General features: G+C 41.8%; 1 protein-coding gene across 2 annotated transcripts in view; it reads left to right on the top strand.

The window, feature by feature from the left end:
• The window catches only part of stat5a (signal transducer and activator of transcription 5a), a 104,938-nt gene that overhangs the window by 55,183 nt on the left and 26,348 nt on the right, over window positions 1–23,407 (top strand). Inside the window, exon 2 of one of the 2 annotated variants that reach the window (XM_015948649.3) lies at window positions 12,741–12,797. The exons of the other annotated variant lie outside the window; for it this stretch is intronic. The gene's annotated coding sequence lies outside the window, so the exon portion shown is untranslated. The remainder of the gene's footprint in view (window positions 1–12,740; window positions 12,798–23,407) is intronic. 2 annotated transcript variants of the gene reach the window in all.

The following is a 23,407-nucleotide window of genomic DNA, read 5'->3' as shown; positions in this document are numbered from 1 at the left end:
ATTTTCATTAAATAATCAGAGTGTACTGAGAAGGGTACTCGTGAAAAAATGGGTCAGGAAGTACACAAGTCAAAAAAGGTTGGGAAACACTACTATTCACTCAGAGGTTCTTATTTTATAGCAGCACTCTTTCAAAACGTCAGATTTTCTTAAAATCCAACCATGTAAGTCCAAACTTAGTTTTTCTATTGAGTTTTTAATACTTTGTACACATAATTCAAAGGAAATTTGCCTCTGGCCAGTATCTTTAAGTCGAGGAGCGAAACACAATCTACGGTTGTTTTTCAAACTGTCTCAACATGCTATTGGATAATGAACAATGTCACGTACTCACCTCTATGGATGCCAGTCAACAGGTTCCAATCAAGCATGACTAGACTGACATGCAGAGGCTGCATGGTGCATGGTGGCACAGTTGTTAGCACTGTTGCCTCGCAGCAAGAAGGTTGCAGGTTCAAAACTCTGCTGCAACCTTTCTGCATGGAGTTGCATGTTCACCCCATGTATGCGTGGGTTACCTCCGGGTACTCTGGTTTCCACCACAGATCACAACATGCTCTATAGGTTAAAATTGTACGTTGCTTTGGATAAAAGCGTCTGCCAAATTAAATAAAGATAAACATAAAATTGTTTTGTTAATGCTATTGTTCGTCTAGATTTCTAGGCTAGCACTTGGGAACTGTTTAGGTTCTTCCTGGTTATCTATCATCTAAAACATTGTTCTACAAAAAGGAAACCACACCAAATTATTCCATGATCACATTGTGTTAAACACCAAAGCAGCAATGGCAACATGTTTTACCTGAAAGTTTCAGCCAAAAATGAAACCAAATTTGAGACTTAAAGTAACTTGCAGGTTCTAATCTGGTTTATTAATCAAATGTATACTTGAGTTTTGATTTTGGCTTCAAATTCAACTCAGTTTATTTATTTAGAAAGCACATTTCCACCACCAGCCAGGGAAGCCCAACGTCCTGTACAAGATAAAATCTAACTACAAAGTAAAATCACAATAAGAGGCAGAAACTATAAGACTATAAAACGTACAATAAAAAACAAGATAAAAGGCAGCAACAAGGGCTCTCTAGCAACAGGATCTGAAATGCAGCTTCAACCTTGCTTTAAAAGCCTGTAGTGTGTTAAATGTTACATTTGTAGGGACTTTGAACATGGTTGGCCAACATTAGAGAAACAAACATGGTTGGTGAGTGTTTCAAAAACTGCTGATCTTCTGGGATTGTCACACACAGCCATCTCTTGAGTCTACAGAGAATGGTCTGAACAAGGGAAAACATTCAGTGAGCGGCTGTTCTGTGGGTGAAATGAGGTCAGAGGAGAATGGCCAGACTTGTTCCAGCTGATAAAGGCAACAGTAACCGAAATAACCACTTGTTACAACTGAGGTATGCAGAAGAACATCTCTGAACGCACAACACATCAAACCTTGAGGCAGATGGGCTACAGCAGCAGAAGACCACACCAGGTACCACTCATGTCAGCTAAGAACAGGAAACCGAAGCTATAATTCACACAGACTCACCAAAATTGGACAATAGAAGATTGGAAAAATGTTGCCTGGTCCGATGAGTCTCGATTTCTGCTGCAACATTCAGATGGTAGGGCCAGAATTTGGCATCAACAACATGAAAGCATGGGTCCATCATGTCTTGTATCAATGTTTCGGGCTGCTGGTGGTGTAATGGTGTGGGGGCATTTTCTTGAGACACTTTGGACCCCTTAGTACTATTTCCTCATCACCGCAACGCCACAGTCTACCTGAGTGTTGTTGCTGACCATGTCCACCCCTTCATGACCACCATGTACCCATCCTCTGGCTACTTCCAGTAGGATGATGCACCATGTCATAAAGCTCCAATCAGCTCAGACTGGTTTCTCGAATGGGACACTGACTGTACTCAGTGGCCTCCACAGTTACTCCACAGTTGCTCAATCCAATAGAGTCCCTTTGCGATGTGGTGGAATGGGAGATTCACATCATAGATATGCAGCAGCCAAATCTGCAGCAACTGCGTGATGCCACTATGTCTTTATAGACCAACATCTCTGAGGAGTGTTTCCAGTACCCTGTTGAATCTATAACATAAAGGATTAAGGCAGTTCTGAAGACAAAAGGGGGTTCAACCCGGTACTAGCAAGGTGTACCCAATAAAGTGGCCAGTGAATATGGAAATTTATAGGATAAAATTGATTTGAAACGTATGTAATACTCCCCACTGAATAGTACACCCCCTCCACCTGCTGAGATAAAACTTTTTAAAATGTGAACTCTGATTATTTTACAGAAACCTTTGCCCTGAAGGCATTTTTTACACAGAACTTCTGTTACAAAAATATTGTGCTTTCAACATTTTTATGGTATTTTTTTTTATCTCTAAAGTTTTTAATTTAAAAGATACAATTAAATACCAGAGTAGACCTTTGTTAAAGCAAACACAGAGGATACAGACTCTAGTGCGCCTTGCAGAGGGAACTTTTCTGTTTGAGGACTCTTATTTTGATGAGCTGTGGTTTCAGCTGAGGAATAGGACAGGAAACTGTTTACCAACACAAGGAGCAATCGTGATTTTTACAATAGATCAAAATTTTTTATTATATATTTATACATGTTTTCATAATGAGACAGATTCCCTGTGTTGTAACTGCCTGCCATAATATTGTAAATAACTGTGTAACTGAGAAATATTGTAACTGTAACTGTTGCTGCCTCTTGGCCAGGACTCCCTTGAAAATGAGGTTTTGAATCACAATGGGACCTTCCTGATTAAATAAAGAATAAATAAAATAATGATAATCATAAAATAATAATAAAATGAATCAAGCAGCCCTACTTTACAGTCTTTCTTAAATGAATTGAGTTAATTAACTCTAATTTTAGTGTTTACTGTTTAATAGTTTTGCAGGAACTTTTTAAGCTGACTAATGCCAACCATATTTAATCATCATTAGCAAGACCCATATTTTACAGCTCAGAGAATTATATGAACGTACAGAACTCATATGTACTAGCAGACATTTGTGTATCGTTGAAAGTGCTCTAGAACTTGGAGGTGTCTTGGATCTGGTGCCTCCATCAAAATGAATGATTGAGATGTTTTATAGAGACGTGACCATTAACTCAGTGGTAACTATGCTCCACAGTTTCTCACCGTAGACAGGCTTGACAGAGGAACACAAACAGTTGTGAGCATGTCTTTATTGTCTTTGCATTTAACTAAAGCCACTCTTCGCTAACAATGAACCTGACTCACTTCTGAAAATGTGCCAGAGTGGTTGTGAGTAGATTCATAATCTTCTGCTTTAATGTGACCAAACATTCCATTGCCTTAATAATCTTAGAACCACGGGTTTACCAGCTTCCACCAAGTCCAACAGGATGATCAAAGCTCCAGGTTGTCCTGCTGCAAAGTGAGATGCTTTCACTCACACAAATGGCAAATATTAAACTTGCACCTTGGTCTTCATCATTTTCATATCTGAAGAAATGCTGAGGAACAAAACCTCAAATTGGCCAGGATTTTAAAGCCTCAGTGCCACCACTTTACCTGGTTGAAACCATTAATGCTGTGAATCACATGTCTAGAAAGGCCTTTATTGAATAACTTTAAGTAGACACTTGTGCTGTGCAGGTATTAAATGCACCGGAACCTCTTGTGGGTTTGAGAAGAAATGCAACTATGTGAAAGGCCTTGGTGAGCTTTTGCAAATATGGGAAGGGATCTGAATCAATCACAAACACCAGTTTGATCCCAGAAACTCTGCAGGCAGCTTCATATAACATCCTCTTTTTTATTTTTACACGTTAAGATTGCTTCGATTGGCATGTGGCAGTTGAGTTTCCTAACAGGAAGTTCTTTTGCTCATGAATAGAAATTTTCCTCAGAGGAAAGAGTGGGGTTGTGCTTTATTTAAATATCAAATTAATGCACCAACACATTCTCAGGCTTCAAAACATGTGAGATGGGCTTTAAAATATGTGTTGCACAATCTTATGGTCTCACTATCACAAGCTAAAAGAACGACATCAAAGACAATGATGGCAGTTCAAAGACAGTTTTTACGACTAGTGATGGATTAGTTATGCTCCTAATATGTTAGTAGAAAGCTGATTATCCTTTATTTAATACATAACCCGTTTGAATTTTAATAGTATTTTTGAAACTTTGCCCATTAGGAGTCACTTGCATAAACAACCAGTCATTAGTTTGTTGTTTCTGTCTCTAGTCTGTATATGACAGTGCTCCATGGCTGCCCGTGGACCGGGTTTGATTTGTTTGTTTTTAGTGGTTGTGTATTACTCGCTGGAACATTTCTCCCACTTTGTCTTCCAGCGACTCCTAGCTCATAAATGTGCCACGATTGTGCATAGTTGCTGAAAGAGAAAGACGTTGTTCCTTTGCCAGTTCTGCGTGGAGGGAGGGAGAGCTTGAATCTGAAGTCCAGAGGTATTTAGTTTGCTTGGATGAAATGCATTCGTGGTGTTGTCTTTGTAACGAATGAGCGTCGCTGCAACATCGGTGTGGTATACAGAGGCCAAAAGACAAAGAAATGAGCAGCTGTGTGTGCAGTCAATTCAAACTGGACAACTAAAAGTGTGAGTCAGCCAAGGTCACTCTCCCCCTTTTGGAAATGAATGGTTGTAAAGATAAGAGTCTGACTACTGTTGATCCTTGATGGCTGAGCCAAGGTATTAGTCAAATAAGTTTATGAGTTTGCGTGCATGTTTTCCTTTTTTATTCCCTCCCAGTCTGGCTCAGACTTGGTTGAAGGCGTGCAGCTCTCAATTTGAGTTTTAGATAAGGATTTCTCAGATTCCACTGAAACTTATTTTCACTTTCACATCTACCAATTTCCTGCACGTGGTTCCTTTAGGGAGTGTCAGTAAATTGCGACTGTGCAGTTTCTGAACCTGTGCTCATGGCACATGTGGAAAAATTTACTTTTATTAATAGTGATAAACCTTTTTTTTTAATACTTTGACCTTTTTTGTGCTGTCCTTGCTCCTGTCATTACTTTTTATAAATGATGAGTTTCTTACAAGTATTTGGTACAATACAGTTTCTGTGTGGGCAATGTTTGGGAGCAAAAACAAAAAAAAGCATATTTATTATGTTCAACTTCAAAAGTAACACCACATTTGAACCCTTGAACAACTCGGTGACACTGACACAAAAACTTGTTTAACAAAAATTTAGCTAATGCAATCCATTGTGCAGGGCTTTTGTTCTCATTCGTTTGAGAGACAGTGCTAAGACGAGTGAGTCATCCTGCAGAGATAGTAACCTCATCTGTTGATCAGGAGGCCTTTATGCCCAATTAGCATCATTCTTTTGATAACTGGAGCCAACAAGTCTTCCTAGTTTTGGTTTGAAGAGCAACATATTATTAATGTCTATTTTATGATCAAGGAAACAACCTTAATGTTGTAACAGCCTCAGTAAACCTCATGAGTCAACCCATCCATCCAGCAGTCTCTGGTCAAACAGGCGGGGTACACCCTGGACAGGTTGCCAGTCCATCACAGGTTAACACACACACACACACACACACTTTTTGGACGGTGGGAGGATGCTGGAGTACCCGGAGAGGACCCACGCATGCACAGGGAGAAGAATAGAATAGACTTTATTGTAATTGCTCATGGCTATTAAATTACAGATGGTCTGCCATCAACAGTGCACAAGACAATAAAAAACAATAAATGTCAAAACCATAGAGGACTACAAACAATTTAAAAACATTTAGCAAACACCAAGAAAGTACAACCAGTGATTCAGATCTGCTAAAACAACAATTTAAAAGGATTTAAAACAGATTAGTCCACATTACTGATGGGGATGTGGGGGGTTGAATGGTGCTGTTGTGTTGAATGTTCTGATGGCCCAAGGGAAGAAGCTGTTGGAAAGTCTGGTGGTATGTGATTTAACTGACCTGAAGCGGCGCCCTGAGGGCAACAGGTCAAACAGGCAGTGGGCAGGGTGGGTGGGGTCACGGAGGATAGCAGCGGTTCTCTTCAGGCAGCGGGTTCTGGAGATGGCCTCCAGGGATGGCAGGGTGCAGCCAATAATCCTCTGGGCAGTGTTTATTGTCCTCTGAACAGCCTTCCTGTCCTCAGCAGTGGAGCCTGTATACCACACACTCAGAGAGTAGGTGAAGGTGCTCTCCACGGAGCAGTGGTAGAAAGCCAGCAGCAGTTTCTGATCCAGGCCACACCTTCTCAAGACCCGGAGAAAGTGCAGCCGCTGCTGAGCCTTTTTACCAGAGCTCTGGTGCTGGCAGACCAGGACAGGTCAGCAGAGAGGATGGTGCCGAGGAACCTGATGGAGGGGACACGGTTCACATGCTCTCCATTTATGAGGAGAGGGACGTGTGTGTGTGACTGTGTCTTCTGAAATCCAGAATGAGCTCTTTTGTTATGTTTATATTCAGAGTGAGGTTGTTATCTGAGCACCACCTTGACAGATTACTGACCTCTGCCCGGTACGCTGCCTCGTCTTCGTCTGTGATGAAGCCGACCACAGTGGTGTCATCAGCAAACTTAAAGATGGCAGTGGATGGGTGGGATGCGGTACAGTCCGATGTGTACAGAGTGTACAGTAGGGGGCTCAGCACACAGCCCTGAGGAGAGACGGTACTGAGCAGGATGGAAGAGGAGAGATGGGAGCCAAATTTAACATGCTGTGGTCGATTTGTGAGAAAGTCTTTTATCCAGTGGCAGGTGGAGGGAGGGATCTGAAGGCTCAGCAGTTTTGAGATAAGAATGTCTGGGATGATGGTATTGAAAGCTGAACTGGAGTCAACAAAGAGCATCCTGACATAGCTTCCTCTGGTCTCTAGGTGGCTCAGTGTTGTGTGCAGCGTCAGGGCGATGGCATCCTCTGTTGATCTGTTTCCCCGGTAGGCAAACTGAAGGGGGTAGAAGGAGGTGGGGAGACATGCTTGGATGTGGTTGGAGATAAGTCGCTCCAGACACTTTGTGATTACAGGTGTGAGGGCAACCGGTCGATAGTCATTTAAGCTGTCTATGGAAGATTTTTTGGGGATGGGAATAATTGTTGCAGATTGAGGCAGCTCGGGACTGAAGCATGAGACAGGGAGAGGTTAAACAACTTGGTGAGGATACCTGCCAGCTCACTGGCACACTCATTGACCACGATCCCTGGTATGCCGTCTGGTCCGGCAGCTTTCCTAGGGTTTACTGCTCTCAAGGTTCTTCTCACCTAGGGCTGTAGCGAAGCCTCGACGAAGTCGACGGCTCGATTCTAAAAATTTGTCGACGTCAGATCCGGAAGTCGACGCACCGCGCCCACTTGTTGCATCCCCAGGAGTTTGTAAATAGAGGAGGAATCTGCCTGTTTTTCCTCTAGTTCGCCCTCTTCTCCGCCTTCACTAACATCTCCGCCAAATACTGAAGACCCGGGACAACGTCCGTCCACTACTAGATTATTTTCCTGTTTTGCCCCTTCGTCTCCCGGCAACGGACAACAACTTCCGGGGTCAGATGTGCGCTGCTCCGTCTCTACCACAGATGTAGAAAATCACCGGGAGCGCTTCTCCCTTCATTAAGGAGCTTCTTTCAGACATGAGGAGAGCTGTTTTGGTGGTAGCAGTCTCTCCTCCGTGCTGGTCTGTTTGCTGCTGGGTGTTTTTGGTTTATTTAAATTTGGTAACTTGAACTTAACGTTGGTAAAGCTACTGTTAGCATCTTCGCTAACAGCTTCTTGCGTTGGGATAAGCCGTTACGTTTTGGTTTAGAGTTCATCTTTTTTGTGGTGTAGATCTCCCTTTTATTACATTTAGAGTGTTGTGGGTTTTCGGTTTAGTTAAAAATGTAAGACCACTCGCCTCACGCACATAAGTGACCAAAACAAAGCAGCATGGAGACACTCCATCTTCTACCACCTCTCAGGCAGCAGCCTGCACTCCCAGGTTCTACACGTCACCAGAAAACCAACACAATAAACGCAGTGTTATACAAAATGGAAGGCCTGTAGTGTTTATTCTCTTACAGTAAGAATTTATCAATTTTTTTGAGGAATTTATTTGAGATTTTCTGGTTTTTGTTAATTGTGCAATAGAAAAATAATCATTAGATTAATTTTCTAAATAGTCATTAGAATAGTCGACTATTCGATAAAATAATCGTCAGAATAATCGTTTTAAAAATAATCGTTTACCCCCAGCCCTATTCTCACCTCATGTTCCTGTAGGACGAGAGAGGGAGGAGTGGGGAGAACATGCAAACTCCATGCAGAAAGACCCCAGTGCTGGGCAAGGCAACAGCACTAGCCACTGCACCACTGTGCAGCTCCTCTTGAGTCAATATTAAGTTAAATTCAGTTTATTTATATAACACCAAATCACGACAAGAGTCGCCTCAAGGCACTTCACAAATTAAAACATTCCAATTGAGTTCAGTTGATTATGCCAATTACGTAAAAGTTCCCTATAAGGAAACCCAGCAGTTTGCATCGATTCACTGACCTGTTGTGTCAGACACTTTATAGCAATCCTCATACTAAGCAAGCATGTAGCGTCAGTGGAGAGGAAAACTCCCTTTTAACAGGAAGAAACCTCCAGAGGATCCTGATCCTGGCTCGGTATAAGCAGCCATCCACCACGACTCACTGGGGATCGAGAAGAGAGAGCACACACACACACACACGCACGCACGCACGCACGCACGGACGGACGGACGGACAGACGGATGGACGGACGTGAATTTTGATCTTTAGGTGTAAGGCTATATGGTATTTGACTATTGACCCTACACACCTATGTCACCTGATTACATGGGTCCACCATAGGGGACGTCTACAGTGAATTATGAGAATATTGAACAGAGAGCAAAGTATTGACCGAATTAGTTTTTGTTTTTGCCAGTTTAGACTGTTTTCTACTGGTTCAAGCCCATTTACCTTGTGGGTAGATTTAGCACACCTAGGTGGGCTCATAGTGAGCAGTATTTGAAAAAATGTAAGTGTTAACTAGCTGAACAATGTTAGCTTATGTTCTCCCTGCTGCTGTTCACTGATACGAGTTGCTGACTTTGCCAGAATTTCACCCCGCTGGGTTTATAACGTGATGAACAGCCTTTTATTTTACATTCGAGTTGGTTTAAAAAACTGAAGGAAAAAACTGTCCAGATGCTGCTGTCACGCCGCAGTAGGAAAGATATCTCATAAAGGCGAAGCTCATCATGCTAAAAAACGTACGTTATTTTCACACACGTAGTCCTACATTCGAACAATATTATTAGTATCTGTCAATTCACTATAGTACATGAATTGAATTGAATCATCGCCTTCTGTCTCCATAAAAGTTATTTTAAAAAGTCATGTTGATTTTACACCCTTGTTTGTTAGTGCAGCAAACAATTACCATTTCACATAGAAATAAAATAAAGAAGCGATATAGGGCTTCAAACAGGCTTGTTTTGATTAGCTTCACAGGAGGGTCAACGTGTGTAAACGGTTTGTCTGCCGTCCATCGTGGCAAAGGGGGCGGTACCATGAGTGGCGGGACATCACGTGTAAAGTTTCAAAATGCGTCAGAGCTCTAACATATGCTAAATGTTGCCTCTTGTGATTTAGCCTTCGTTAGTAGAAACAGATATGTGCTGCTTTGGGACCTAACGTTGTTGAATGTCGTACATTTTTAGTGAAAGTATGGTTAGACACACCAATGAGTGGTTAATCCTATAAACATCTCAACTTTTTAAACCTTTTTAATGATTTTTCATTTATAATGCTATTTTTGTTGTCACGAAATGATCTGATTAATAGCATAACTTTAACTAGAGGTGAACCAAAAGTAGTTAGTGGTGATCAGAATCGATATTCGTTTGGTTAATGCACCATTTCTGTAGTAGTGTAAACTTGCCATCGGTAGGCACTAATTTCCATTGGCTTTAATTAATGGAGGCTTTTTTGCCCCACAACACCAAAATTGGTTTATCTGAACACACAAGTTCTTCTGTCTGTCTCAGTCTCATTTCTCACTTTGTTCCTCTGTTATTTGCTTGTTCTGTTCTTTTTCTGTTGGGAGTTTGGTCATTTTTAATGGGAGTTGATGACGATGGAGTATAGAAGGAGGAGATGCTGCGCACACGTTTGCCAATATTTGAGCAATCAATTCTTGTCGTGACAACGGCTCCAAGCCCAACCCTTTTTACTCAGGATAATAGTTTGAGAATTACTGGAGAACAATGTCGACGTGGAAAAACACACCAAACGGAGATTTCGTACCATTTCCTATGGTGATAAATCAAGTAGTGAAACACTGATTACTTGTTTGTGTTGTGTAATACAGGTCTTGAGCGATTCCTTAAGCATCTTTTTGACTATAATATTTAGAGTTGTTGTGCCTGTCTGCCTCAAGTATAAGTTAGAGTTAACTTTAACAAACTGGGTCACAGAGGTGCTCAGAAGCCAAGGCCCAGGCAGCAAAATAAAGATTCTCACATTTTTGTCTGGATATTCCAGAGCATGTGCAATCCTGATGTTCTGCCTCTGTAGAGTCCAGCCAGGAATGAAAGCTGTCTCAGCCATGATGCTTACACAGCCTCTTTGTCTTTTATACTGTCAGGTTTCAGTTCAGCTGCTTCAACTCTTTATGACATCATGACTGAGCTCAATGTCCATTTTTCTGAAATAAATAAGTACATTTACTAATAAACCAAAGTTTGTTTCTGCTGAAAATGAAAGTCCTAAAGTCATCATCACCTGCTGGTGAAGTTCATCTCCACACTTGACCCATCCCCGAGGGGAGCGATGAGCTGCAGCTGTGGCCGTGCTCGGGAACCATTTGGTGACTTGCCTGTAAAATAATGGCTATCTTTCGCCAACGTTCTCATTCTCCACTGATAAAATTGTCTTGTCTTCCCTTGTCCTTTACTTTTCTGGATCTGTGTTGTGGGGACAGCGAGGACGCCCAGACTGTCCTCTCCCAGCCCCATCCATCAGTTTATCCCGTGGGATCCCAAGGTCTTCCCAGGCCAGCAGATATAATCCCTCCCATGTGTCCAGGGTCGGCTTTAGGGTCTCCTCCCAGGAGAACGTGTCGAAGACTAAATTTGATTGTGTTAATGTCACTTTTTCCTCATTTCTGTGTGTTTGGGCATTGCTAAACTCCACGCCTTCCGTTTTAGTGTCTGGCACCACATTTGTTTAAACCGGGTATGGACATGAAGGGCAGAGACTCTTTTATTAGCATGCAAGTGGATGTCACTTAGAACATCCAAACCAGCAGACGTTCTGTACAATATTTATACTGTGCCAACTGATATGGCAGTAAATTAGCAGTTTAGTGTGCAGCTCAGTACAAAATTGAAGAACGTTAAATGGAGATTTTAAAAGTAGACCTAAATGATTCTAAACTGTCCTGAGTGAAGCAAAGATGTGTGGACTTTATTCTGCAGTCAACACATTCCTACTCCTAGTAAAAAAGGGAGACACTACATTAGTCATTCTGTTTGGCTCTTTAGCATTTAGGAGATTTTTGCAGGCTTTAAAACACTTCACATAAGAACTAATCCACAAATTTTCTAAAAGTTTTCCCTGATCATCGTCATCTGGTATAAAAATATCTCAATGCCACACAGCCCTAAATATTTATCGTGAACTTTACATTTAAATTTGTAAAAAAAAAAAATAAAAAAAAATCTGCCTTCGTCTTAGACTCTAACCCCTAGTGGTGCGGAACGGTTTTTTGCAAGCTTCAATGCGGTCCGTTACGCACCGGGAATCCGCAGTACGACTTCCTCACTATGCTTCTCGATGGGATTACAACATCCCTCGAGACTTCCTAGGTCACAGTTGTTTTTTGCAATCCGCCATTAAACCAACAAGAAGGAAGAAAGCTTGTGATTTCCTGTCTAGCCCTATGTTAACTGTGGAAATGGACGTGTCCTAGAAGCGGCTCACGGCAAAAATAGAACCTGATCCTATCTTTAGTGGCGCAGCGTGCCTCTTCTGCCTGAAAATGTCTGCATCATGACTGGTTTGAAACTCTAACCCCGTAGATTATATTGGATTCTATTTGAAGCAGTGACGTTCCGCTGCCGTCCCGCACTGCTGATGCTCTCAGTGTGAAATAGGCTTGAAAGATAAAATAACTGAGGAAGACCAAAATGTTGTAATTTTGGGTTAAAACTAAAGGGAGTTTGGGTGGAATTACACGACAAGGAAAAGATTCAGAAGATCTTTGTTTAGTTACGTGTCGGCCTGTTGTGCATTCAGAGTTTTCTGAATGAATGGTATAAAAACAAGTCTGGTCCACACTGCTGGAGCAAACTTCTACATTCTGACGTTCCACATGCAAAAAATATGTTTTTTGAAGTTATGATTTCTCACATTCATCCAATTACAGCAACGGGAGTTTATATTTCCATCTCCGACATAACTGGCTGCTGTTTACTCCTAAAAGAATGTGTTTTCAATTTGTGCAAGCTTGTGAAAACGTCTCTTAGAATTTTTTTGTCAGCATTAGCCTGAGAAAGGACACGTTCATTTTCATATTATGTACGTGTGTCTGAAATATAGAGAAATCGGTTCAGTGGGCTTTCCCTTTCACCTCTTCTCTCAACCCCTTCTGGCTGTTTGTTTTTGCCCTCTTCCCTGTGAAAAAAGACAGCTCTCTCAGAAGCAGCTATGATTGACTCACTTCCTCCTTTTGCTCTCTCTCTCTCTCTCTCTCTCTCTCTCTCCCTCTCTCTGTGTCAGGTTTGTGGCGCTCTGCTTTACAGTTTCCTGCTGTTACATGGTAACACAGATCTGAAGGTAAGCTTGACTTTACTATGTTGATTTTCTCTCTCCTCAGTGAAGTTAGTGATGATTTGAGTAAGGTGATAGTGTGTGAGGATTATGTTGAACCTACATTGAAATTACCCAAAAGACAGCTGCTAGTTTTGTTAGTGTTTCTCAGGTTCATGTCAAGAATATTGTGGATAAGGTGCAAAAATTGCTTGGGAGGATCTCACGTTTCCTTTTGAGATGAGAACAGAGGTGCTAATGGTGCGCAAGTAGCACCTGCAGCCTGCACCTTTAATAGCTGTTAAAGAGTCTAGCAGGCCTCTAAGCTTCAGGTTTTTGCACTAAATGTTTCACCAATCCAACAAAAGTTTGAAGCTTCAGGCCCCTGCAGTTCTCTGTGGGCCTGATGCAGGTTGGTGCAGAAACAAAGTCCTACACCCGTTGTGGGTGTCACAGAACGAGCTGGCAGAAAGGGTTTCTGCTCTTCCTGTTGGGTTCCTCCTCCAATCAGCTGGTAGTTTAAGTGCTGATGCTTGATACTGATTCCCTGCCAGATAAAATGTTGATGTTACACATTTGAAAATGTGTCTTATGGGCCTGTGCTTGTGTTTTCTTTCATTTATACAGTTTGAAAAATGACTAAAATATCAGCAATAAAATAGGATTTGTGTTTTCTTTGTGCAGTTTCACTTTACTAGTGCCAACATCAGCCATCTGACATTTAAATCTTTTTATTAAATCATAATCTTCCCACCACAAAAGTCATTTGTCAGAGGATTAAATGATAATTATAATAAATGGGTTATTCTGTTTTTAATTATTATTGAAATATAATCGGCCACTCCTAGTTTTACATGCAGGATGAACATGAAAATAGTCTTCTACCACTATTTCCTGCAGTAGCTACTTATAGAAAATAGATGGGAAAACGCTCAGGTAATAAAAAGCCACACAGATTTACGTCACGCTGTAAATTAGCTTTCATGGACTCACTCATCTTAGCTGTGGACCGCAGAAGGCTGAGGTAAAGGGTAAATGGCCTATATTTGATATAGCGTCTTCTAGAGTGCTGTAACCCCCCAAGGCGCTTTACAACACGATCAGTCATTCACCCATTCACACACACATTTAAACGCTGGTGGGGAGGAGCTACGATGTAGCCACAGCTGCCCTGGGGGGGTGCACTGACAAAGGCGAGGCTGCCAAGCACTGGCATCACTGGTCCCTCCAACCACTTGCAGCAGGCAATGTGGGGTAAGTGTCTTGACTCCTGTGCCACCGTCTGAGGTGATTTAGTGTCCAGGAGCAAGCAGAGCTAACAGTTAGCATTAGCAGCATAAAAACATGGCAGAACATGCTCAGGCTTGGGTTTTATGTGGAGATAAATCATCAAAGTTACATTTTTTTTACCCAAGTAAGAAGAGAGAACAGAGGCAGAGGAAGGGTCACATTGCTGTTAGCCAACCAGAGACGAGATGTTCACATATCATGAATAGGGCTGACACAAAAAAATTAATAGATTAAAGAAAAATGCTTGATTTTTATTTATTTATTTGTTTAAAGTACAACATACCTTGTGATCCATCAGAAAATCTTATAATTCTCAATAAAACATTCTTATTAAATTGAACATTTTTTTCTTCAAAATCCATACCCGGTTGTTGCATTGGCAGCGTCGGTCTGCAGTCTGGAGTACGTGTCATCCCGCTCGTCAGCAGACAGGAATGGTAGGGCCTTAAAGAGGGGATCCAGAGCTGATGCTGCATACAATGTGTTCATCTGTGCATCATATCTTAAAGACGTTCAACAAATAACTTTTGTTAAGAGGATAAACATAACATGCATACTAATATATTCATAAAAGCAAACAAAGTGTGTGGGTGAATGATTACAGCTACAAGTTAGAAAAGAGCACATAATACAAAATTGCTTTCCTTTAGTAATTTTTTTTTTTGTTTGCCCTACTTCATGGACAGACAGACAGCTTACCTTGTTTTCAAGATGGTCCTTACAATAGCCTTCAGGTCCCTCACCATGGCGGAGTCTCCGGGGCTGAGGGTGAAGGCCCCCTGCAGCAGGGCGAGAAGCGATGCGATGACGGACAGAGTTGGTTGCTTGTCCTCCGACATTGCGAGTGTAGCTTCTTTCATTGGTTTCAAGACCTGCACCAAATCTTCGGCAATTGTTACATCCTCCTCTGTTAAGGTGCACAGATCTTTTTCATTTCTTCGCACGTCTTGTGAAAGGAGAGTGGCAGAGATCGCTGGCTGTTGCTCCAAGAATCACCCGAGTATTTCCAAAGCACTGTTCCACCTCGTCACTAGGGCTGTAGCGAAGCCTCGACGACGTCGACGGCTCGATTCTAAAAATTTGTCGACGTCAGATCCGGAAGTCGACGCACCGCGCCCACTTGTTGCATCCCCAGGAGTTTGTAAATAGAGGAGGAATCTGCCTGTTCTTCCTCTAGTTCGCCCTCTTCTCCGCCTTCACTAACATCTCCGCCAAATACCGAAGACCCGGAACAATGTCCGTCCGCTACTAGATTATTTTCCTGTGTTGCCCGCCTTCGTCTCCCGGCAACGGACAACAACTTCCGGGGTCAGATGCGCTGCTTTGTCTCTACCACAGATGTAGAACATCACCGGGAGCATTTCTCCCTTCATTAAGGAGCTTCTTTCAGACATTAGGAGAGCTGTTTTGGTGGTAGCAGTCTCTCCTCCGTGCTGGTCTGTTTGCTGCTGGGTATTTTTGGTTTATTTAAATTTGGTAACTTGAACTTACCGTTGGTAAAGCTACTGTTAGCATTTTCGCTAACAGCTTCTTGCGTTTGGATAAGCCGTTACGTTTTGGTTTAGAGTTCATCTTTTTTGTGGTGCAGATCTCCCTTTTATTACATTTAGAGTGTTGTGGGTTTTCGGTTTAGTTTAAAATATCACCTTGAGTTTGGTTTAACCGCCCAGTTTAGAGTTTGGACTTTTGGAGATCCTTGGTCCAGAACCCAGTAATCTTTGCCCAGTGGGACATCCCTACTTATTTGTACTTTGTTTTAATTCCCCACAGGCAGAATTAGTTTTATTATTCCCAACCTGTGGATGGAAAGATTTATGATTTTTTGTAGTTGTAAATAAACCTGATCATCATTTTAACTTTTAAATCCCGTTATTGTCCCTTCCTTTTTGCACACGAGCCAAACTCCCCAGGAAGAGTCGTAACACCACTCGCCTCACGCACATAAGTGACCAAAACAAAGCAGCATGGAGACACTCCATCTTCTACCACCTCTCAGGCAGCAGCCTGCACTCCCAAGTTCTGCACATCACCAGAACATAACCAACACAATAAAAGCAGTGTTGTACAAAATGGAAGGCCTGTAGTGTTTATTCTCTTACAGTAAGAATTTATCAATTTTTTTGAGGAATTAATTTGAGATTTTCTGGTTTTTATTAATTTTGCAATAGAAAAATAATCATTAGATTAATTTTCTAAATAGTCATTAGAATAGTCGACTATTCGATAAAATAATCGTCAGAATAATTGTTTTAAAAATAATCGTTTACCCCCAGCCTATACTCGTCACAACGTCTACATTGTGCACTGGTAGTTGTAGCAGCTTCTGTTTTTCTTTAAGTATGTGGTTCGCCTTCGTACTCCGGTGAAAGAACATTGCTATACGCCTGACTCGAGCCAGCAGACGTGACACAGCTTGGATTCTCAGATCCGCTTGTGAGGCTAAGTTCTGCGTGTACGCGAAGCAGCCAATGTGCATTAGCTGCATCATGTCCACCGCTCTAACCATATTTGCAGCGTTATCTGTCACGACAGCTGGGTCTTTGCTGGTCAGCCCCCATTACTGTATGGCCCCCATCAACATATCAGCGATATTACCAGAGGTGTGGCTCGTGAGAACTTCCGTGGTCTGTAGCACATGAGACGCTAGGCACCACTCATTGTCAATGTAGTGAGAAGTCACTGTCATATATGACTGCGTTGACAGTGAGGTTCAGGTGTCGACCGTTATGCCAACCCCCTCTGCTGACATCATTTTTGTCAGGATATCTTCTTTCACAGATTTATACATCATGGGGATAACTGTTTCAGTCAGATGTTTACGTTGCACCATAACGTAGTGGGGATCGAGCACCTGAACGAGCTGCTTGAAGACTTCATTTTCCACTACAGAGTTCGGCCGTAAATCTTTGCAAACAAAAATTGCGATGGCCTCAGTTATTTTTATGGCCCGCGGAATGCTGGCTGGCAGTGTTAGTGATTCCCTGAGTTTCTGTTGTTTTGCTCCGGACGGCTTGTTGTCGGAAGCTAATGCTAGCTTAGCATGATATCTTGTCAAGTGGTTTCTGAGGTTCGTAGTATTTCTACAATAACTGACCTCCACTTGGCAGATCTTGCATATTATTTTGGTTTTATCCAGCTCTTTGTCCTTTGTTGTTTAAATCCGAAATAGATCCAGACATCAGACCTTAGCTGAGATCGGTCGCAGCGTGAACTTCCACTTGCTTGGGCCATTTTACGTATGAACGTGTCACGCTGGAGATGTATGGGGCCAACTCTTTAGGGAAAACTAATCGATCTCAGAACCTATGAATCGATATTGCAACAGCCCCCCAGTCCCAGACACCCCCAGAGAACCCACCTCCAGGGAACGTCTGGATACTCCAAACTCAGACCCTCCACTCCCTCACCCACATCATCCCGCAGCACAATATCAATGGTCCCCCGTCATCGCTATGTGATGGAACCGATCAAAGGAGCTCAGAGATATTGATTTGAAATGGAAGTAGAAGCTATATCAAGTATAATATGATCTAACAAAAAATTTCTATACTGGTTGATGCAAAGAGTATCTCTATTTTTCCAATTCAAGAGGATAGTTTTCATGTTCTCCTGCCGGTGTTCTGTCAGCTCCCTTCAACTGCACATTGAAACCAACACTCAGCATAACTCCTTGAACCTTTAGCGCAGCCTATACAATAGCTTTCATAGGCATGGCTGACTTCTCATTCCATATAACAATCCAGTTCCATCATGAAAGTTTTAAAGATCGTGGAAATTTAGTCATGTAAGTAATGTGTTCCATGGGACAGCAGTAGCTCGGGACGTGGAGCAGGTTTTCCATTAATCGAAAGGTTGCAGTTTTGATCCTGACTCTTACCAGCAAATGCTGCCTCGCCTCTCAGTGCGCCAAAGAGCAGCTGTGGGTACATTGTATCTCATTCCCACCAGTGTGTGTTTGTGTGTATGAATGGGTGAAAGACTGAAATGGCCCTGCGCCCGCCCTCTCCATGCATCACGTTGCAAAGCCCCAAAAACACGTTCTCCTGCCGGCGTCCTGTCAGCTCTCTAAACCGGCAGAATTTAATGAACACTCAGGAAATCTCCTTGAACCTTTTGCACAGCCTATAGGAAAATCTTTCATAGACATTGATAACATCTCAATTCCTATTACAATCCAGTTCCATCGTTTAATTTTTAAAGATCTTGGAGATTTAGTCAATTAACACTAGAACTCCCAGAGAGCTGCCAATTCCCCCCCCAATCTACCTGAGAGCTGCCATTTGGCACCGTTGTTTTCACCAAGCATTCTTAATCACTTGTGAACATTCGCCTTTGTTCTGTAAATCACTTCAGGAGATGCTGGTGCTCCCCTCACCTCCCCCTCTTGCCTGTTTTTTTTAGCAGTCAGGTAAAGGTAGCCTAGTGAACTAGACCAAATTCTAATAATACATTTATTTAGTCTGGCTTGCCAGGCTAAGGTAAAGGGGCAGCCAGAGAAAAACCAGAGACACAAGACTACTCAACAAGAGTGTCTTCAGTCAGAGGCTACATGCAAGATATAATGACAGAGCATACAGGCATCTGCAAAACGTGATTTTTTTTATTACTATGTTTGTAGCCTTTATAGCCTACGTTGCATTCACCACTTGTGTGCTTATCTGAAGTCTTCACAAAGTCAGTCATAAATTATTTTGGGTGGGCGAGTTCAGTTGACCAGATTCAACAGAAGCCCTTTTTACAAAAGGGCCACAAAATGCTCAGGCAATCCAAGAAAGCATTATGGTTTTATTAGAACAATAAACCTTCAAATGCACAAGCCTTTTGTGAATGTTTTGTATTGCAACTCAAACAATTTTGGGGGAATAATGCAGGTTAACTGCAATGCAGGCTTCGACTGTCCAGGTTCCAAAAGAAGGTTCATAACAGCTGGGATGAAGCTGCTTTTCAGGTGTTGAAAACAAGCCAGACTCTTGAAAAGGCTTCAGGTGCTCAGCTAAATCTGGATAGAATTTATTTTTCAGCTTACCTGGCTGCCATTGCATGTAAAAAAAAACAGTGAAAAGTGAAACTTCTTCAGTCCTTTGAGTTTTGACGTGATCTGTTCTCTGGCTCTGCTGAAGCCACGCTCCTTGAGTTTTTTAGACACTCAAAGAGGTGGCTGTCCGTCATAGTTCCTGAGAATTGTCTGACTACTTCTGCCTCTGCTCGTAAAGACAGAAGTGCACATATCTCGTTGTCACTCCAAGTAGCCATGTCCGCTAGTTGTTTACTAACGTTCCCATGTTTATGTGGTTTATATACTCTTTCCGGTCTGGGGTCGCCGCACATTTGCTACGTCATTTGACATCTTCCTCTGTTGTGCCAAGGCGCAATCACTGTTTATGAGACAGACAATTACGGCAATATTACTACCAAGCGAGGCGCAACAAATGCAGCAAAATTTGCTCAACGCCGTGTTTATAAAACACACTATTGCTGTAATGTTACGCTGATTTGCCGGCACAGTATGTCTTTTAAAAAGGGCTTGTGAGTCATTTTCTACCAGGGCTAAAGAGGCAAACAAAATGAGGCCAACCTAAATGACTGAAATTTTTCAAGTTTCCCAACATTCCTCCACATTCCAATGCTCTGCACAGATAATGGCTACATTTACAAATGAAAGGCTGCTGATTGTCAGTGATTGAGTTGTGATTTTCAAACCAAGGAGCCATTTGGCTACCTCTGGGAGAGCTGAGGGGGTGGTTCTAGTGTTAAGTCATGTGCTGCATGAGTAGCTCGGATGTTGGAGCGGGTTTTCCAGTAATCGGAAGGTTGAAGGTTTGATCCAATCTCTGACCAGAGAATACTGCCTTGCGTCTCAGTGCGCTCCAGGGCAGCTGTGGCTACATTGCAGCTCACTCCCACTAGTGTGTGACTGTGTGTGTGAATGGCTGAAAGACTGATTGTGTTAAGCGCCTTGGAGGGTTGTAGAACTCTCAGAAGGCGCTATACAAATACAGGCCATTTACCATTTCAATATTACTGACAATTTATAATAAATTCATAAAAATGTATTCTTTTTAAAGAAATTTCCAAAATATTCTTGGATCATCATAGGGTCATGGACCAATCAGGTTTTGTAATGTTATTGTTTCTAAATTAAATGCTTTTTCAAAAAATAAATATATTGAGATGTATAATTAAACTGACCGAAACAAAAACTTAATTATAAAATCCATAGTTGATCTAAAGATGATCAAACAATAATCTATACATCAAAAAATATTGGGAATAACAGTAATACTTGATAATATTTCTAAATTTCATAACATTTCAACAAAAACTATGAGTTTCATTTTTTGATTTACTTATCAAATGATATTTAAAAAATCCAGAAAAATCCAGAAATCGTCATAATATTACCAAAATATTCTCACATGGCAATGTTAACCTGCGGAATACAATGCTTTTGTTTTTAAATTAGTAGATTCAAAGCTTTTTTTGAAGAAAAATGGGTAAATATAATTTTAAGGGTCACACCAAAAAATTAAAATATTCATAAAAAGATATTGCTACTTTCTAAAATTTGTAGAAAAATGTCAGATCACCATAGGTACATGTGGAATGTTATGAATGGTTTATATTTTCTGTATACATAAAAAAACTTTCTAACAAAAGTTATTTACTTTTTTATCCAACTATGCAGAAAAATTGGCATAAAGTAAAAAATTCATTAAAAATCGATGCTTTTATACAAAAATCTCAGAATATTCCCAGATTACCTATGTGATGTGAGACTTTTGCTTATATTTTTATAAGGATCATAAATGTTAAATTTTTCTTACAATAAAATAATAATTGCATTAGTGGCTGTCAATAAAAATAAGGGGGCGCTCAAATCAAGGCTACATTTTATGTGTTTCATAAACCACCTAAGAGTGAACTCTGTGCCAAATTTCAATGTATTCATATGTACAAAGTTTGAAGTTGGTTAGTTAAAAAATGACAGATTGGTGATTAAAACTAAGTTTAGCATTTTTTGCGATCTAGCAAAAAATCTAGTTAGGCAGAAATGGGCGTGGCCAATACAAACAACATGCAGAATCATCCAAGGATCATGCACATATAAAGATTTTGACTGCGGGACCTATGGTTTGAGAGCTAATAGCTGAAATGCATTCACGTTCGCAATAGCGCCACCTAGGTGACTCCCGGTACAAATTTTGGAATCTGAGTAGCGGTCAGGATTTTCTATCAGACTGCCATGTCTGATTTTTCTGGCATTTTCTGGCTCCTGCGCCCATATGGAATTAGCGGAGAATAATGATAATAAATAATAAATAATGGAAAATCCGTACAAAAATAATAGGGTTCCAATGCCTGTTGGGCTTGGAACCCTAATGAATAATAATAAATAATGAAAAATCCGTAGAAAAACATTAGGGTTCCCTGCCCGTTGGGCTTGGAACCCTAATGATAGCTTATCAAACAGCTTTAATTAACTTTGTAACCTGTTAATACAAATGCTACAGTCAAATGGAGGTAGGTAGGGCTGTCGCGGTAACCGCAAAAATGAAATATCGCAATATGAAGAAGCCCACCGCGCTGCATCATGCGCCACCGCGATTACTGAACTTGGTTCAACTCAATGATGCATGTTGAGAAGGATGGCTGCACTGGTATCAAAACGAAACATTACTTCGCTCCTTTGGGAGCACTTTGGTTTTCACTACGTCAGCTGCTGCGCAGCCAGAGTTCTTGGCCGAGACAGAGCTGCCACCAGCGGCAAAAATAAATAAATAAACGCTCGGAGACCTGCTGAAGTCCCGGACAAGCACTGCTTCTGCAACCGTCCCGAAGAGAGTTTGAGCCGAGCTGGAGCTCACTCGCTACCTGCAGGAGGAATGCTAAAGAAAACCCCCTGACATGGTGGAGCAACAACCGGGAGAGATTCCCTTTGCTCGCCAGAGTCGCACGCAAGTACGTGTGCGTTAGTGCAACGAGCGCACCATCCGAGAGGGTTTTCAGTGTTGCTGGAAATGTTGCCACCCGTCTCAGATCCTCTCTCAAACCGTATATGGTTAACATGCTGGTTTTCCTTGTGGGCAACAAGGACGCGACCGAGCTATAAATCACCGTCATTCGTGTGTGTGTGTGAAAGTGAAATGATAGTGCGCTCGCCCCCCGGCGCTCTCGCGCCCGGTACATGTAATTTTTTATGCTTGATTTTAAACAACTAAACAAAATGGGGACTTGTTTCTTATTTGTTAGATGCTGCAGCCAAATTTGCATTTAAAAGTTTAACCTCTTGAATTTTGTTGTTTTTAAGTTCAGTCGGACTCTGTCGGAGAAACAAACGTTACTGCGATCTGTGTTGTTACTGCCCTTTGATCTGCATTCAGTAAAGTGTTATTAAAGAAGGCACGGCAATTTTTAACCTTTTTTAAATGTGTAAACATTATGTTTAGATAGTACTGCAATAAAAAAAGGGCTGCAATAATATCACACACCGCAATATTAAGCCACCCTGAATCACCGCAGGGGGAATTCCTCAACCGCGACAGCCCTAGAGGTAGGCCCTAAAACCAAAAATTAATTGTACACAGAACTGACTCGTGTTCACAAGAGGCATGGTGGCCAGGTTGAAGCGCTTCATCTTCCAGTCTTAACTCAGGAAATGGCCGAACACACCAAGGTACATCAGGGGACCATCGACAGCTCTGAGGGTCTGCTTTACCGTAAAGATGTGGGCGACGGTGGCACAGGAGTTAAGTGCTCGTCCCGTAATCATAAGGTAGCAGGCTCGAGCCCCACTCAACCTGCCGCTGTCGTTGTGTCCTTGGGCAAGACACTCACCCCACCTTGCCTGCTGATGGTGGTCGGAGGGGCCGGTGGTGCCTGTGTACAGCAGACTCTTGTCAGTGTGTCCCCAGGGCAGCTGTGGCTACAATGTAGCTCATCACCATCAGGGTGTAAATGTGTGTGTGTGAACCGGTGAATGACTGAATGTGCGTTAACTCTTCTACTGCGGTTGTGTCGGCTCCGACACAACCTCAGTAGAAGAGTTAAAGCGCCTTGGGGGGTTCCAGGACTCTAGAAATCGCTAAATTAAATACAGGCCATTTACCATAAAGATAAAATATATTAGTTTGTTTACTTACCATATTCATAATTCTGTTATATCAAATAAAGTAGGTTAAGATTTAATACAAATAGAATGTATTATGCTTTAAAAAATATTGGTTTCTTGATTGCTCAGTCAGCAACCTTTTTATTTGATCATAAATTCATTAAATTCAAAATTTTTTGTTATTTGTTTCCAGAGAGAAACAGAGACAAAGACGCGCGCGCGCACACACACACACACA

Source organism: Nothobranchius furzeri, chromosome 5 (genome assembly GCF_043380555.1).
Source record: "Nothobranchius furzeri strain GRZ-AD chromosome 5, NfurGRZ-RIMD1, whole genome shotgun sequence".
NCBI lineage: Eukaryota > Metazoa > Chordata > Actinopteri > Cyprinodontiformes > Nothobranchiidae > Nothobranchius > Nothobranchius furzeri.
This window is presented reverse-complemented; position numbering and strand designations above follow the sequence as displayed.